The sequence below is a fragment of the Haemaphysalis longicornis genome, unplaced genomic scaffold, assembly GCF_048455015.1.
Source record: "Haemaphysalis longicornis isolate Haplotype H1 unplaced genomic scaffold, Haemaphysalis longicornis Haplotype H1 scaffold_4, whole genome shotgun sequence".
Lineage (NCBI taxonomy): Eukaryota > Metazoa > Arthropoda > Arachnida > Ixodida > Ixodidae > Haemaphysalis > Haemaphysalis longicornis.
This window is the reverse complement of record NW_027526361.1, coordinates 186,585,478-186,600,685: the sequence shown is the minus strand read 5'-3', so window position 1 is coordinate 186,600,685 and position 15,208 is coordinate 186,585,478. Positions and strand designations below refer to the sequence as shown.

General features: G+C 50.2%; 1 long non-coding RNA gene across 1 annotated transcript; it reads left to right on the top strand.

Moving 5' to 3' along the window:
* Positions 1 to 270: 270 nt before the first annotated feature.
* On the top strand, positions 271 to 14,796 carry LOC144179575 (uncharacterized). The gene is made up of 3 exons (XR_013324286.1): positions 271 to 478; positions 1,205 to 1,342; positions 14,213 to 14,796. It is a non-coding gene; the product is annotated as an uncharacterized LOC144179575 (long non-coding RNA).
* The last annotated feature ends 412 nt before the right edge of the window (positions 14,797 to 15,208 follow it).

The following is a 15,208-nucleotide window of genomic DNA, read 5'->3' as shown; positions in this document are numbered from 1 at the left end:
GCAACATTTGAAGAATAAAGTATTGCAAAGCGCTTTTTGTTGGTTGTAGCAAATAATGTTTATTTTAGTTCGCTTTTTAAAAACTAGTTTTAGAGGGAAAGACTGTCTGGTTACTTGTCAAATGGAAGCCGCAAGCCATTCCGGTTCCAGCCAGTCGAGACCTGCCCTTCAGGAGAGGAATTAACCAACCTTCTGGGCGGGTGAGGAGCATCGCTAGGCGGATGTGACGTCACGTTTGCTCGCAGCGTTCCCGCTGGTTCCCGCGCGGTATGTTTACATTTTTCCGAGTGCTGCCTACACGGCGTACGTGCCGTAGCGATTCAAGTAGTCGCGTTCGACTTATGCGGTCGACGCAAGAATTCATAAACTGGCGATGGTTGTCGCCCTGTCAGTCGTCGTTCAACAGCTCCAGCGTCTTCTGGCACTACAGCTTTGCAGTTATCTGTGGGCGTTCAACTGTCCACCATCGGCCGACCAGGTGAGTGTTTTTTGGCGGGTTTGCAATCAGTTCGCATATCTCCTACTGCAAAGCTTGCTTTCTGCTCGCGGCAGTTATATTAGCGACGTTTACGAAATTCTTAACGGCGCGTTCTCCCCGTCTTGCATTATTGTCGCTGTTTATGCTGCTCGTTCGCGTCTGTCGGCGATCGCGAGCTGTTGACGGTTTGTTGCACGGCGCGGAAACTCGCTCGCATTGCAAACCCGTCTCGCCCATGACGTTTCATTGTCTCTTTAATGTGGCGTCATTAACATCACTTGTTTTCCTCGACGCTTTTTCTAGACAACGTGCCTTGTGCTAACCGATCTTAATATTGTAACGAAAATGAACTTGCAGTACGATCTGTTGGTGAAGTTAGGAGCGTGACAGGTCCCTGTTGGCAAGGTTTTCGTGTGTGCGTGTGGTTCGTGAGGGCATTGTAACACGCTACTTTAGCCTGTTGCACTCGTTGCTGCATCCAGCATTTTTGCTGTCAGGTGTGCCTGCCAAGGAATGCTTACGTCGTTATGTGTTTTCATCTCATCAATCGGCGTTAAATAACCGATGGAAATTCAGCGGGAACGACCCGGATAACGCAGGGCAGGCAAGAGCACTGCTTGTGTGGTCTTCGCTTTCGTTTGCCCTTTTTTTAGTCATCCTAGATTGTTTATTTACTGCTGCCTCAACGGTGCTTCATTCCTCATGTTCCATTTATTTCTCTTGCAGCATCTCCTGACTGCAGTCACGATGCCCCTAGCCTGCCTGCAGCACTCATCCTGCCATTCTAGTGGGAACTGCCATTCTAGTGCAGGCCACTTGTCACAACCAAACGGGTTCCCGACTTTTCCTGGCTTCTATTTGATGGTATACTTTAGATCCACCAGTGCGTTCTCACTCCGTGTACATTTCAAGCGAGGGTTTACAGTAACACGGTAGTTCATAGCCATGAAGACAGCAGCGTGTGTACTAAAAATCAAGTTTAGTTATTTATGCCGATGTCAAAAAACCAACCTGGTCTATGCATCCATTCCAGCCTGACATTTTCAAATACAAGTCTTTCAGTATCTAGTGAAACAATGAAGAGGTAGGGATAGCTCATGCACTGCTTAATTACTACCTTCATTTTTTTACTGTTGAAAATTTATGGATGATGCTATATGTACCACCTAGTGAAGTCCCACCAGAAATTGTTATATGCACTACCGATATAGCACAATCTATGAGGTGGGCTGGCGTGACCTTCGTGCAAACAGCACCGTACGTGGTTTCCGTCACGACAAAGTTTGCACTGTAGTCTTGGGCGTGTAATGGGTTATGGCTGACCGCAGGGCCGTTTACAGTGCTTTCCAGCTTCCAGTGGAGGCAGGAACATAAATTACGTCGTCGGCCAGGGCACAGTACATGGTGTTAGTCAACACCATAGATATACCGTGCCTCGGATGGCCGCGTCATATATATATATATTTTTTAATTTTACTTTTGAGTTTTGTGTAAGCAAGGATGTATCTAGTGCCCCTATGCTGTCTATCCTTGGTTTTTGTAAACACTAAGTAATATCGCACGGTAGCTTTATTCATCGTAATGAGATTTCTCAGGTGCCAGATTGCTCAGATCTCACATGGTTTCCTATGGCTGCAGGGATGTACAATGTCTTGGGTTCGATTCTTGGCTGCCGGGGCTGCATTGAATTTATAAAGCCAAAAAAAAATAACCGTCTGTACACAATGTCTTGGTTTACGCTAAAGATCCTTGAGTGAGAGGTCTACCACACTGCCCTGTGCCTCATAGTGCGAAGTGACCTCAGTTTACTCGATTATGATGCAATTACTTAATGCCTTCTCATGTAAACTCTTGAGTGCAAACGGGAGAAGATGCACCTACCTCGCCTTGAGCTGTTAGACTAAGTTGCCTTTTTCGCACGACATCTAAGCTGTGTGAGAAAGCCATACAGGGCTAAGAATGTTGTAAGAAATGCCTCTTACGTGAGGCAGCTCATACATAATGTTTAAAAAAAGCGTGTCACATTATTTTGCCGTAAGCTCTTTAAATGTTTTACACCCCTCCTACCGCCCTGCTTTTATTGTTAATAAAGGCACTTTGCATATGTAGACACAGGAAAATGAAGCAGAAAGACATAGATATTTTTTTCAGCTGCACAGTGTCGCAGGCTATGCACCTGACGCGATGCTGTTTGTTCATCACGGTTTTCACTGTGCTTTGAAACAGTTTGTTACCAAGGTCCAAAGATTCACTTGGCTATTTCATGTCAGGAATGATACAAAGGGATCATCTGTGGAAGCAATGCCCATCTTATTCTTGTCCTTTTGTAATTTATGTGAGCTGCTGCAGCCAAGCATTCTATGGTATATTTATGAACTAGAAAATACATGGAAAAGGCAGTCTCTAAGCTGGAGGGAAACTATCGAGTAGCATATGCATTTAGTTTAAATAGTGGCGTGTTGCCCAACTGCTGGGCAACCGCATTAAGTTTATGCGGTGCTTGTGATTTGCTCAAGTATGTGAACTAGTCTTAGGCATTTACGTGTTGATAAAAGAATTCCGTGCTATCTTCATTCATTCACTGCAACTCGTTTGTGCTCATGGGGAGCATTCGGAATATGACCCTTAGCATGATAAAAATCAGAATACGCTTTACTCAGTTGGACTCAAGATATACCTGATCAGGACACGTCTACTCCTGAATGCTTAGATACCTGATCACATAAAAATTGGCCAACTTAACAAGCTGCAGGAAAAGAAGCAGCCCCATTCCTTCACCATAAAATAAAAAGAAGACAAGAAGAAACTATTTTACATTTGCAAAAGGTCCAGGCGAGGCTGTTGTTTCTTACGCTTTCAAGAATACATTAATACTGTTGTTGTTTTACAATATAAAGTGAATTTTCCTTACACTACTTAATCGACTTCAGTTGTTTTCCTTTCTGGGTGACCTATGAGACCAAAGGTGCAATGTAATTAACAGTATGGTCATGTTGGTTGTAAACATGATAGAAAAGGAGCACAAAAATATGCATGGCAAAACTCAGGACTTTTGTTGTGTTGTTTTTCATTTATAGTTAATTTTGTTTTGTCCTATGGCACAATGCAATTCTCGAAACCAGCTTTCCTCAGAAACCTATTGAGCACAATTTTTCATACTAGGCAACATTACATGCAATGGCTGCACAGCACTTTCTGCCTGAATATAAATATGGCTAAAAAAATGTCTTAGTTATTTTGAAGCAGGCAGTTTTCATTGCCAGTCAGACAAAATGGGGCCAGATGCCATCTGTGCAAAACCGCATGTGACCGCACCATGGGAGGAGGAGGACAAACATTTTATTGAGCCTTTAAAGACCCCTTAGGGGACGTGGTGACCGGCGTACCGGTGTCCGCAGCAGCCCTCGCCGTCACCACCCGCTGGGTAGACAGGTCGAAGCTGCCCAGTGCCTCAGCCCAGTGCCCACCGTCTGCTAAGAGAGGATAGGGGTTGTGGGGACAGTTCCAAAGAAGATGGTCCAGTGTTTCCACTGCTCCACAGGCCGTGCAGTTGGTGGAGGGGTAGACGGAAGGATAAATACGGTGCAGGTGGTAGCGACATGGGAGGGTATGGGTTTGCACCAGTCGCCATAGCCGTTCTTCCCTGTTGGATGAATCCGGGTGTGCGGGGGGGGGGGAGCTGGCGGCGTGAGAGGCGGTAATGTGCCGTAATGTCTTGGAAGGTCAAGAGACTGTCCCAAGCTGATAGGGCTCCGTGAAAGGGTTCGAGGCTAGGGCCTGCTTGGACGGTATGCTCTCGAGCGGCCCTATGTGCTGCCTCATTTCCCCCCATGCCCATGTGGGCCGGAGTCCAGATCAGCTTTATTTGTATGGTAGGAGGATTTTTGAGGAGAATTTTGAGCGCCAGGGGCGAGATCATGCCTCTGGCGTAATTTCGAATGGCCGTTTTCGAATCCGAGATGATAGTGATAGGGGGCGGCCTATGTGTAAGGGCTAGCGCGATAGGTGACCGGTAAAAAGTGCAAAGGCTCATGGGTACGTTGTCTGCTCCAGCCACTTTCGGTTCGAGATCTCGCCTGGCCTCCCGTACGCCGGCGGCTTTCACGCGCGTGTGCGTGTTGTTTATTTGTCACAGAGTGCTAACCTTTCAGAGAAGCCCCTAGTAGAATTCATTGTTGTTACACATTGAATGTGCGATGCATGAGCGGTTTTTTTTTCAGTGGAAACAGATAAACAACACGCACAAGCGCGCGTGAAAGCCGTCAGCATATGGGAGGCCAGGAGAGCTCTCGAACCGGAAGTAACAGAACTCCGCGGGAGCTGACAATGCACCCATGAGCATTTGCACTTTTTACCGATCATCTATTGCCGCCTCTTCCGCCTCAGCGGTCAGTTGGTGCGGTCTGTTAGGGATTTAAGAGGAGGAGTGTTGGGATGGTTGATTACTACTGCGACAGCGTATGCATCCTGCCATCGATAGCAAGCTGCGTCCACGTAAACCGTAGTGGGGTGGACGGGGTATTTCTCTGTAAGTGCTTGTGCTCGTAGTTCCCTAGGCTGCTTGTTGAAAACAGGGTGATATTGCGCGGTAAAGGGTGGATAGTGAGGGAGCCATGAATGTCGGCTGGTACCGGGAGCCTGTCATCACAGAGGATAGGGGCTTTAAGGTTAAGAGTAACAAGGAGAGTGTGACCGGTGGGGGTGGATGAGAGCCTATTTAGCTGACCGATAAGGTGGGCTTCAATGAGTTCCTCCGCAGTATTGTAAATTCCGAGTTTCTCGAGTCTGGCAGTGGTAGTGCTCTGAGGGATTTGTAGCGCCGTTTTTTAGGTCTTTCGAATGAGGCAGTTGACTTTAGAGAGTTCGGTACGCGAGGGCAAGAGATACGGGAGGGAGTAAGTGAGAAGGCAGAGCCCAAATGCCTGTATCAGCCGGATACGCTCCGTTTCTTTAAGCCCCTTGTTGCGGGCAGCAATCCTGCGGATGAGGGCGATTGTCTGATTCACCTGAGAATTCAGCTGTGCTAGGTACTTAGTGTTTGCGAAATTGCGCTGTATGCAGAGCCCAAGTATTTTCAGGACTTCCACTTGGCGAACATCCCTACCATCAATGCGGACCTCAATGGTGGCTGTCTGGGCCGGGTTGCCGGTTGATTTGGCAGGGTGGAATAAAAGCTCAGATTTTTCAGGTGAGCATCCAAGCCCAACTTGCGCGGCGGCGGTAACTAAGTCAGCTCCCTGTTAGAGAACCTCCTCGATTTGAAAGTCGCTGCCTCTGGTGGTCCACAGCGTAATATTATCGGCGTATATGCTGTGGAGTAAGCGAGGGATCGCGGCGAGCTTACTGGGAAGGTGGATTAGGGCAATGTTAAATAGGAGTGGGGATAATACTGCACCTTGAGGCATGCCAATGGTTGGGAAATGGATAGTGTCGGATTGTAGGTCACCGAGCTGAATAACAGCCGTGCGGTTCGAAAGGAAGTTACGGATATAGTTGTATGTGCGGCGACACGGAGTGAAAGTGGCAACGTTACACAAAATAGCCTGGTGTGATACGCGATCAAAGCTTTCTAAAGATCAAGTGCCAAAATAGCTCAATTATCTACCTTTGAAGGGGCAGCGATAATTCCGTGTTTTAATTGCAGGAGTACATCTTCGGTTTCCGCACCATGGGAAGTGTTGTCCAGTTTTTTGCAAATCGCTTGTTAGCCCTACGGGAACCGCAGCACATGTAGTGACTGCCATAATCTTTGTCTCAGCCTTATAAATTGACGTGAACCTTTTTCCTCCTTACTTAAAACAGATTTCCTTTTTTGTTGTTTGATCCTGTTTACAGCAAGCCCTTTTTTGTAGAGAAAAGGAACTGCCACCTGAAGAAAACCACCTCTGCTTCAAAAATGCACTGATCAAGATTAGTATCATACTACAATGAGAACATATAAATGTTAAAATGTAAAAAATTAGCCATATACACAAATAACTAATGAAGTGTGCCGCTGCACAAATTGGTTTTCAATACATAAACAAAGGAGTGCTTCAAAGAGAAAGGACAAGAAAAAGGGCAGGGGTGTTTTCTGGTCTGCTTCACTACAACCTAAAACGATGCTTTGGCTCTCGGTAAGATTAAGTACACTATTTATATGGTACTAGGAAGTGTCCAAGCAGCATTTCTGACTCGCCCCGTCTTTCTACGAGCATTACTGACAGTTTCTCTCTTGTTGATCGAAGAAAGGAGTGAAATGCGCTGAAAGCATCAAATCTGCATTCGCACCGTTCAGTTGCATGGTCTGGCTCATTAACAAGGAACCACACGACAAACAGACGTGCTCACACGTCAGCTCAGAGTTGCGTATCGAGAAATTCTGGGCGAGCTAGATAAGCTTGCCAGGTCTTGCACTTAAACATCAGTAAAGCATGCATTATGCGACAAACCAACGACGACAGAAATAGCTACCTTCATACTGGGCAAGTGTTCGAACCACTGTGGCGTGTTAACGCCGCGATCAGAAAGTTGCCACGCCAGTTTGATAGCCCTGGCGCGAATCGTGTGTGTCAGTCCGGCTTACAATTGAAGACTTCCGCGTTATTACTGTGATTTGTGGCAGCCAGATTGGTGGGATCGACCCATGGATGATCGGTCAGAAGCAGTGACAAGCAGCCATTTTGACCCTCCGAACGCTTGAAAGTACGTGTAAACATATAAAAAAGTGTTGCTGACTGCAGCTAGATAATGCTATATCGGTGGTGGGTATAGCACTTCATAGGTTGTATTCACTGGTGTGGCCCACAAGTGGGCGACCCTGTGTGTGCGCCGCCATGTATGTGCCGCAGCGTCTGTGATACGTCGGACTCCATGAGATTGCGGTAATGAACCTTTTTCTATTGGCAATCTGCACATGCGCGGGCTGGTAATCCGCCATTCTGGACAGTCGTCTCGGGCAAAACAAACAAAAGGGTGCCCCCTCCACTTGTTGCTGGGGTAGCAGCTATGCTTTCTAGTGATGCACGTTTTTATTTCTTCTTTTTCGACAGCATGTGGTGAGTTGTGCGTGCACACAAAGGATTTCAAAGGAAAGGGATGAAGACTTGAGGTTGACCACGGTACGAGCACATGGCTACCAGCAAGGGGGTGAGCGGTGCAAGCATGGCACAACTCGGGAGATGGCATCACGTGCACTGGCTTCATTTAATATAAATATTGCCGCGAACCATACATTGGGTTTGTTTATTTGTGTTTTGCTTTTACCGCCTGGCTGCCCGGCTGCGCCGGTCTGTGTTATCTCTGCGCCAAGGGAAGCGCGTGTTCCATTCTTTCTTTCTGTACCGCGTGTGTTATCTGTTCTGATAGGGAGAGCATTCCGATCTAACGTGAACATCCCGGAATAATATTCTTGCATCTACAATGTTCTCGATGCGAATCGACGGTTCCAGAACCACGCGCGCCGAAAGATAAAAAGCCTGCAGAGCAGACGCCGGGGCATTCGATTCGACGACACTCGCCTGTGCAAGTCACTTTGTTGACCGCTGCTTCGCCGCCTCTGTATTTTTTTGAGTTGTTAGGGGAGCACAAGTTCGCTCCAATAAACGTGTTTCTCATTCAACACAACTGCATCGTCCTTGTCTTCGTGACATCTGGTGGAGGTGCTGGGTACGCACCCTTCATGCCCACTACAACCTCGAAAAGCCGCCAAGCCAGTCCAACAAGAGCCAGCCCCCGCCTGCAAGATTTACCACCCGAGTTCGGTTTGATGCCAGAAGGGCCCAAGAAAAGGAACGCTGCAACCAACACCATGGTGCAAGAAACAACGTCGCCAATCGTCCTGCAGCAGCCCCGGGAACCGCCATCGTTCCGAGGAGCCCCCGCAGAAGACCCAGAAGAATGGTTGGAGAAACTGGAGCGCGTCCGGAAATTCAACAGGTGGGACGACACAGAAACGTTCCGGCACGTTTTCTTTTACTTGGAAGATTCGGCTCGCACTTGGTTCGAGAACCACGAGAGCTCCTTGACAAACTGGGCTCAGTTCAAAAGCGAGTTTACTAAGACCTTCACTACCGTCGTGCGGAAAGAAAGAGCCGCCCTTTTGTTGGAAACGCGCACGCAACACCCCAACGAAGGTGTCGTGATCTTCGTTGAGGAGATGAAGCAGCTATTTCGCCGCGCGGACCCCGAAATGACGGAAGAAAAGAAGTTGCGCTTCTTAATGCGCGGAGTGAAGGAGGAACTGTTTGCTGGACTTGTCCGAAATCCGCCCAAAACCGTCGCCGAATTCGTGACCGAAGCCAGCACCATTGAGAAAGCCCTCGAAATGCGTGCTAAGCAGTATGACCGCAACTTTGTTGGCGCGGCCAATGCGAACGACTTTGGCAGCACGCGGATCCCGGCCGACAGCCTACGCGAGACTATCCGCGCAATAGTGAGAGAGGAGCTGCGGAAACTTCTCCCAACGCCGCCGCAGCCCCAAGTCGCTTCCCTCACCGACGTGATTAGAGAAGAAGTGCAACAAGCGTTGGGAACTTCTACGCCATCCGAGGTACCCCGAGAGCCACAAGCTATGACATACTCCGCGGCTGTTCGTCGACCCCGCCCTGCTCCAACACGCCGTCAAGAGGCCCCGCCGTACCGCCGCCCACTGTCACCCGCCCGACCCCCGGTAGCCCGAAACCAGACGCCGAGGAAGACGGACGTATGGCGAACTCCCGATAACCGTCCCCTGTGCTACCACTGCGGAGAGGCCGACCACATTTACCGTCGCTGCCCATACAAGAGACTCGGACTGCGTGGTTTCTCCGTCGACGCACCTCGCCCTCTCCCTGGCCAGCGACCACGTGAGATCGACGAGTATCTATCTGAAACCAGCCGTAGCCCAGCGCGTTTCAACCGTTCGCCGTCGCCCTACCCCTACCAATCGCCGAACCGCCGTAGCAACGCTGACTTCGCCCGTGGAAGGTCCCCCAGCCCACGCGGGGGAAACTAAAGGCGGCAACTTCTGGAGGTGAAGTTGCTCTGCGGCGAAAAACTAGAAACCCTCCAACGACGCAAGGACGCGCTGAAGACAGTGATTCACGACATGCCCTCATCCCGACGACCCGACCTAACCCTGACGAGACTCCCGAACACGACGACAGCTACACGGCGCGACGCGTACCCGACCTGACCAAGACGTCCGTTGAGAAGACGACGACAACGACGATGCACAGTGCCCGACCATCAACACGTACAAGCAGAGATACGACGCCCCGACGAACCCGGAACTCGAGGACGACTGCATCTGACGTCAAGGTGTCCATCGACGGCTTTGACGTAGTCGCCCTCGTAGACACGGGAGCTGACTATTCGGTAATGAGCGGACCATTTGCGTCTAAACTGAAGAAAGTTATGACCAGATGGGACGGTCCGCACATACGCACAGCAGGAGGCCACCTCGTGACGCCAAGTGGAACGTGCACATCGCGCGTCACCATAGACGGCACAACGTACCCTGCGGCGTTCGTCGTTCTGCCTAACTGCTCCCGCGACGTGATTCTCGGAATGGACTTTTTGACGGACAACGGCGCAATAATTGATCTGCAGACCAAGTCGATAACATTTTCCTCCAATCACTCCACGACGCCGCAGCCGAACCCCGATCGCCGTGCTGCTGTCAGGATCGCCGACGATCACATCACCCTGCCACCCCGCGCAAGCTTGATGATCGCCGTCTACTGTGAGGATGCTGCTTCTGACATCGACGCTATCGTAGAGAGTGATCGAAGGTTGCTTCTCGACCGCGGTGTCTCCGTCGCAAGAGGCATTGCGCACTTTAAGCAACGCCAATCTCACGTTTTGGTCACTAATTTCACCGAAGAGTACCAGCATTTAAACAAGGGAGCTGCAATTGCATTCCTCGAAGAAACGCAAGAAGCAAGTGACGTGATCACGGTCGCCGACTTTCAACGCACCCCCGTAGAAACCTTCAAGCTCCCGCAGCCCTTCGACGTGAATCCGGCGCTACCGCAAGAACAACGGAACAAATTATTGGCTTTGCTGCGTCGCTACAGCGAATGTTTTTCGTCGAGCGCAAAACTACGTCAGACCCCTCTAGCGAAGCACCGAATAATAACCGAAGATGGAGCCCGACCTACCCGACAGTCACCGTACCGCGTCTCTTCACACGAACGGGAAGCCATCCGGACTCAAGTCGACGACATGCTCAGCGACGACATTATACAGCCATCGAAAAGCCCCTGGGCTGCGCCCGTCGTACTCGTAAAGAAAAAAGACGGCACATTAAGGTTTTGTGTTGACTACCGGCGACTGAACAAAATCACGAAAAAGGACGTGTACCCCCTCCCCCGAATCGACGACGCCCTCGACCACCTCTGCCACGCGAAGTACTTCTCATCGATGGACCTGAAGACCGGCTACTGGCAAATTGAAGTGGACGAGAGAGACCGAGAGAAGACTGCATTTATAACCCCAGACGGCCTATACGAGTTCAAGGTGATGCCGTTTGGGCTGTGCACAGCACCAGCGACGTTTCAAAGAGTCATGGACACTGTGCTAGCTGGCCTTAAGTGGCACACCTGCCTCGTATACCTCGACGACGTAGTGGTATTCGCCCGGACTTTCGACGAACACCTTGCAAGGTTGGAGTCTGTACTCGAGGCCATTCGTACGTCGGGGTTGACACTGAAGCCTGAAAAGTGCCGTTTCGCATACGAGGAACTCAAGTTCTTGGGCCACGTCGTCAACGCCGCGGGAGTCCTACCTGACCCGGCAAAAACTTCAGCTATCGCGAACTTCCCTAGGCCGAAAGACAAGAAGGGCGTGCGAAGATTTCTCGGGCTGTGCGCATACTACCGGCGCTTCGTCGCAAACTTCGCACGCATTGCAGAGCCACTCACGCGCTTGACGAAAGACAGCACCCCTTTCAGCTGGGAAAACGACCAAGAAAAAGCATTCTGCGAGCTGCAAAAACGCCTGCAAAGCCCGCCCGTGCTCGCTCATTTCGACGAAAATGCCGAAACGGAAATGCACACGGACGCCAGTGATATAGGCTTGGGTGCCGTCCTTGTCCAAAAGCAAAGCGGCTGCGAAAGGGTAATCGCCTATGCCAGCCGTGGTCTGTCGAAGGAGGAGAAAAACTATTCTGCCTCTGAGAAAGAGTGCCTGGCTATTATATGGGCGATTTCAAAATTTCGCCCATACGTGTATGGAAGGCCATTCAAGGTTGTAACAGACCACCATGCGCTGTGTTGGCTCGCCAATTTGAAGGACCCCTCTGGCCGTCTTGGGCGGTGGAGCTTGCGCCTGCAGGAGTTCGACGTTACAGTCGTTTATAAATCAGGCAGGAAACACTCCGACGCCGACTGCCTGTCCCGCGCCCCCGTCGACCCACCACCACAAGACACTGATGAAGACAGCGCGTTCTTCGGGATCGTGACGGAGAGCGACCTAGCCGCCCAGCAGCGTGCCGACCCCGACTTACGCGTCATAATCGAGTACCTCGAGGGATGCAACGTTGCCGTTCCTAGGACCTTCAAACGCAGCTTACCAGCATTCAGCCTGAGAAACTCCGTCCTCGTGAAGAAGAATTTCAGCCCCGGAACAAGAGCGAATTACCTTCTCGTCATCTCCGCGGACCTTCGTGACGAAATTTTGGAAGCGTGCCACGACGACCCGTCTTCTGGACATCTTGGCACAGCCCGCACTGATTGATTGATTGATTGTAGGGTTTAACGCGCCGACACAACGCAGGCGATGAGGCGCGCCGTAGTGGAGGGCTCCGGATTAATTTTGACCACCTGGGGATCTTTAACGTGCGCCGAAATCTCGTACACACGGGCGTTTTTGCTTTTCGCCTCCATCAGAAAAGCGACCGCCGCGGCCGGGAATCGAACCCGCGACCTCGTGCTCAACAGCGCAACGCCTTAGCCACTGAGCCACCGCGGCGGGTCACAGCCCGCACTATTGGAAAAATCAAGGCGAGGTACTACTGGCCCGGCCTTACCTCTGACGTCACCCACTACGTCCGGAGCTGCCGTGACTGCCAGCGACGAAAAACGCCGCCGACAAGACCCGCCGGACTTCTGCAACCGATCGCCGTCCCTTCGAGACCATTTCAACAGATTGGAATGGACCTTTTAGGCCCGTTCCCTACGTCACGATCACAGAACAAGTGGATTGTCGTAGCGACAGACTACATGACGCGCTACGCAGAGACCGCCGCTCTTCCGAGGGGGACTGCACAAGAAGTGGCAAAGTTCTTTATAAGCCAAGTTGTGCTGCGACATGGAGCCCCGGAAGTCCTAATCACCGACCGCGGAACGGCATTTACTGCGGAGCTGATGCAAGGAGTATTACGCTACAGCAACACGGATCACCGAAGAACGACGGCGTACCACCCCCAAACGAACGGACTAACAGAACGTCTGAACAAGACAATCGCAGATATGCTGTCAATGTACGTTGACGTTGAACATAAGACTTGGGACGAAGTGCTCCCGTATGTCACGTTTGCGTACAACACGGCTATCCAGGAGACGACGCAGCTGACGCCATTCGAGCTTGTCTACGGTAGAAGGCCGACTACGATGCTCGACGCCATGCTTCCGCATGTAGAAGACGACGACCTCAACGCCGACGTCCACGGATATCTTCAACGTGCGGAGGAGGCCCGCCAGCTCGCTCGAGTTCGTATAACGGACCAGCAGCTGGTGGATGCGGGCCGCTACAACCTCCGACGCCGAGACGCCGAGTACCAACCAGGGGATCGTGTGTGGGTTTGGACTCCCATCCGACGACGCGGACTCAGTGAGAAGCTCCTGCGACGGTATTTCGGACCCTACCAGATTCTACGACGTGTCGGCCAACTTACCTACGAGGTGATCCCCGATGGTGATTCCGGAACATCACGACGACGCACGCGGCCCGAAGTCGTCCACGTGGTTCGCTTAAAACCTTTCTACGGTCGATAACGAATTTTATTTTCATTTTTGGACTGTCGCTTATGTTAGCATCGGGTCGATGCACCCTTAGGGGGGGGGTAATGCCGCGAACCATACATTGGGTTTGTTTATTTGTGTTTTGCTTTTACCGCCCGGCAGCCCGGCTGCGCCGGTCTGTGTTATCTCTGCGCCAAGGGAAGCGCGTGTTCCATTCTTTCTTTCTGTACCGCGTGTGTTATCTGTTCTGATAGGGAGAGCATTCCGATCTAACGTGAACATCCCGGAATAATCTTCTTGCATCTACAATGTTCTCGATGCGAATCGACGGTTCCAGAACCACGCGCGCCGAAAGATAAAAAGCCTGCAGAGCAGACGCCTGGGCATTCGATTCGACGACTCTCGCCTGTGCAAGTCACTTTGTTGACCGCTGCTTCGCCGCCTCTGTATTTTTTTGAGTTGTTAGGGGAGCACAAGTTCGCTCCAATAAACGTGTTTCTCATTCAACACAACTGCATCGTCCTTGTCTTCGTGACAATATAGAATATAACTATAAATTGGCGTGTCACTGTTGGCGTGTCATTGGCGTATCAGCTGAATCACTGTTCCAGAGGAGGCTGGAACAACTGCGCTATTGGCTCCGCTGCTTGTTCCCAGGCTTGGGTTGCGACATCAGTGTCCTGACAGCACCACTCCTAGCTTGCTCATCCCAGAGCTTGCAGTCTCCTCCTGATGCATTTTTCTTGCTCTTTGCTCCGCCTCCTTTCCATCTTGAGGTTCGTGCTTAAATACTCTCATCATGTCTTTGCAGCACCTGCTGACTGGGCTCTAGCCTGTGCCTGCTGGTGAAGAGAAGTTTGCTGTGAGACGAGGGTCTTGACGAGCACGTAACTCCTGTTGTTAAAGTGAAGCTTTCAGGACCTCACTGATTGCATTCAATGTGGCTACATAATGCACTGCAGGAAAGCTAACTTTACACAGTGATTTTCACAAAGCGATGAGGATGATAAGCAAAAGCACATGCACCTCAAGAAAAAACGCTTTCCATGGTCATAATGGAACCAGTGTCCCTTGCATTATGAAACCATTGTCTGTCAGACTGCGCCCTTCTGATACGGTCGAAGCAGTTTAGATTTTGGACTTTGACTCAAGTCGCAAGAGAGAGAGCGAGAATAAACTTTAATTAAATGCGCAAAATGCTTCAGAGAGGTGTCCTCATTCCAGGATGCCTTGAGCTCAAGCCGCGTTGACAGTCCTTTTGATCAGGCGCAGCTGACCTTCGAGGCCGGAGCTGGCCAGAAAGCTTCGAGTTAGAAAGGAACATCAGTTTTTGATCAAAAACTTTATTTTTACAGTTATGATGATAAGAATCGGGGGATGCATGTGGTTTTTCATTGAAACGGTAGATACGAAATTTGTTTCTGTGTAATACGACTCTATTCACATTTATTTGGATTTTTATGTTTGATTTTACGACAGCCTTTATAAAAAAACTGCTGGAGGGGCGCAGCTGAATAAAGTACCAGTTAACTGTGCACAAGTCAAGGAGTGCAATAATACTAGCATTATCATTCTATCTGGTCTGTAGCAGAAGTTACAGCCATGTGAAGTTTGGGCCTAGAAAATGGGAACCAGGAAAACTGGTGTTGCCGTCCAGGCCCAAACTTCAAACAGCTGTCACTTCTGCTACAGACCATATATAATGATAATGTTAGTCTTATGGCAGTCAGTCCTTGATTCGTGCACAGTTCACCGGTACCTTGTTCAGCTGCATCCCTCAAGCAGTTTTTTTACAAAGGCTGTCAAA